Here is a 2,500-nt window from a genome sequence, read left to right as displayed (position 1 = left end):
AATCATTTGCCATACACCGGTGGAAGCTGCCGAGACGAGTAACTACATAGCGGGCTCGCCGTGTCACTAATGTACAGAGATACAATAGTTTCGACTGGAACCGGATTAAACGTATACACGGCGCTGATTAGTAATAGATAGAGCCATCAGAATACAGATAATGTATAGACCTGTCCGTATACATGCTGAAAGACTCTGCTCACAATCACACGTCAGCCAGACACTCTTATCACGCACTACTCTCTGCCTGTAACAGGCACACAGACAATATGTAAGCACCAGCATGGAACAACACCCAGTGCATCCTCTCTGCCACATTAGACAATCCACACTATCATAACCAGACCGGGAGGTCCACTCGGAAAACAGAATATCCCACCCTTCCGACAACCACCATTGCTCAGCTAAGCCACCAACACCCACACATGTCCCAGACAGGGGTGCACCCAACATCACAATACTGCCTCCTGTCACACCACACAAACAATGGCAGGAATGAAAGACACAGGTCTGCCACAAGCATGGAATCAGAGCGCCGCCTGTTATGAGCCAAAGGTGCACCCTGACGTGGCAAATCAGATGATGCCGCAGTCATTTACTTACGATAATCACAATCAACAAACCGGGCCCCCCCCCCCCCCAAGTGCCTTAACCTAACCCGTATTGTACCTTAACCTAACCCGTATTGTACCTTAACCTAACCCGTATTGTACCTTAACCTAACCCGTATTGTACCTTAACCTAACCCGTATTGTACCTTAACCTAACCCGTATTGTACCTTAACCTAACCCGTATTGTACCTTAACCTAACCCGTATTGTACCTTAACCTAACCCATATTGTACCTTAACCTAACCCATATTGTACCTTAACCTAACCCATATTGTACCTTAACCTAACCCATATTGTACCTTAACCTAACCCATATTGTACCTTAACCTAACCCATATTGTACCTTAACCTAACCCATATTGTACCTTAACCTAACCCATATTGTACCTTAACCTAACCCATGTTGCGCCTTAACCTAACCCATGTTGCGCCTTAACCTAACCCATGTTGCGCCTTAACCTAACCCATGTTGCGCCTTAACCTAACCCATGTTGCGCCTTAACCTAACCCATGTTGCGCCTTAACCTAACCCATGTTGCGCCTTAACCTAACCCATGTTGCGCCTTAACCTAACCCATGTTGCGCCTTAACCTAACCCATGTTGCGCCTTAACCTAACCCATGTTGCGCCTTAACCTAACCCATGTTGCGCCTTAACCTAACCTATGTTGCGCCTTAACCTAACCTATGTTGCGCCTTAACCTAACCTATGTTGCGCCTTAACCTAACCTATGTTGCGCCTTAACCTAACCTATGTTGCGCCTTAACCTAACCTATGTTGCGCCTTAACCTAACCTATGTTGCGCCGTAACCTAACCTATGTTGCGCCGTAACCTAACCTATGTTGCGCCATAACCTAACCTATGTTGCGCCTTAACCTAACCTATGTTGCGCCTTAACCTAACCTATGTTGCGCCGTAACCTAACCTATGTTGCGCCTTAACCTAACCTATGTTGCGCCTTAACCTAACCTATGTTGCGCCTTAACCTAACCTATGTTGCGCCTTAACCTAACCTATGTTGCGCCTTAACCTAACCTATGTTGCGCCTTAACCTAACCTATGTTGCGCCTTAACCTAACCTATGTTGCGCCTTAACCTAACCTATGTTGCGCCTTAACCTAACCTATGTTGCGCCGTAACCTAACCTATGTTGCGCCTTAACCTAACCTATGTTGCGCCTTAACCTAACCTATGTTGCGCCTTAACCTAACCTATGTTGCGCCTTAACCTAACCTATGTTGCGCCTTAACCTAACCTATGTTGCGCCTTAACCCAACACACGTTGGGCCTTAACCCAACACACGTTGGGCCTTAACCCAACACACGTTGGGCCTTAACCCAACACACGTTGGGCCTTAACCCAACACACGTTGGGCCTTAACCCAACACACGTTGGGCCTTAACCCAACACACGTTGGGCCTTAACCCAACACACGTTGGGCCTTAACCCAACACACGTTGGGCCTTAACCCAACACACGTTGGGCCTTAACCCAACACACGTTGGGCCTTAACCCAACACACGTTGGGCCTTAACCCAACACACGTTGGGCCTTAACCCAACACACGTTGGGCCTTAACCCAACACACGTTGGGCCTTAACCCAACACACGTTGGGCCTTAACCCAACACACGTTGGGCCTTAACCCAACACACGTTGGGCCTTAACCCAACACACGTTGGGCCTTAACCCAACACACGTTGGGCCTTAACCTGCTCTGTAATTGTCATACGACGCGTTAAATTAGTGTAGTGTTGCCTAACTGCAACCCCCGCAATATAGTTTGCTACTCGCACTGCCCGGTCCCCAGAGTATCGCTTCATGTTAAACACCTTGCAGCTATACACTGTAATGCGGATGGCGGCAGGACGTACATGCTCAATGCCC

The sequence above is a fragment of the Schistocerca americana genome, unplaced genomic scaffold (genome assembly GCF_021461395.2).
Source record: "Schistocerca americana isolate TAMUIC-IGC-003095 unplaced genomic scaffold, iqSchAmer2.1 HiC_scaffold_727, whole genome shotgun sequence".
Lineage (NCBI taxonomy): Eukaryota > Metazoa > Arthropoda > Insecta > Orthoptera > Acrididae > Schistocerca > Schistocerca americana.
The sequence above is the reverse complement of the archived record's forward strand: the minus strand, read 5'-3'. Positions refer to the sequence as shown.